This window comes from Sinocyclocheilus grahami, unplaced genomic scaffold, assembly GCF_001515645.1.
Source record: "Sinocyclocheilus grahami isolate Dianchi unplaced genomic scaffold, SAMN03320097.WGS_v1.1 scaffold780.1, whole genome shotgun sequence".
NCBI lineage: Eukaryota > Metazoa > Chordata > Actinopteri > Cypriniformes > Cyprinidae > Sinocyclocheilus > Sinocyclocheilus grahami.
This window is the reverse complement of record NW_015505959.1, coordinates 502,522-502,894: the sequence shown is the minus strand read 5'-3', so window position 1 is coordinate 502,894 and position 373 is coordinate 502,522. Positions and strand designations below refer to the sequence as shown.

The 373-nt window shown below is 37.5% G+C and overlaps 1 protein-coding gene across 1 annotated transcript in view; it reads left to right on the top strand.

Annotated features, from left to right (window-relative positions):
- LOC107561562 (dipeptidyl peptidase 4-like) overlaps positions 1–373 on the top strand; it is a 19,647-nt gene that overhangs the window by 9,392 nt on the left and 9,882 nt on the right. The gene's annotated exons all lie outside the window — the stretch shown is intronic.

Sequence of the window (373 nt, the reverse complement as noted above, 5' to 3'; positions counted from 1 at the left end):
GAGAAGCTGAAGTACGATGTGACGTCAAAAAAAAATCGTTGAGCCATTTTGGTGGAAATTACGAACTGCAAGCTTTGAATGCTTATATCTTCTAAACGCAAATTTTGTCACAGTTTTGGAGCACACTGCCTTATAGATATCATTAAGACTACCATATTGATGCTAACACCCAAATAAAATTTAATTTTGATTTCATGGGGACTTTAAACTAATAAGACTTAAAAACATGTGCAAATGATAAACTTTCTGGCCCAATCTGACAGTGACGATTCCCTCATCTATTTCTTGTGGCCCCGGGCCATTAGGCAGTCCTTATTGTCAAGCCCAGTTTTATATACAGTATCTCACAGAAGTGAGTACACCCCTCACATTT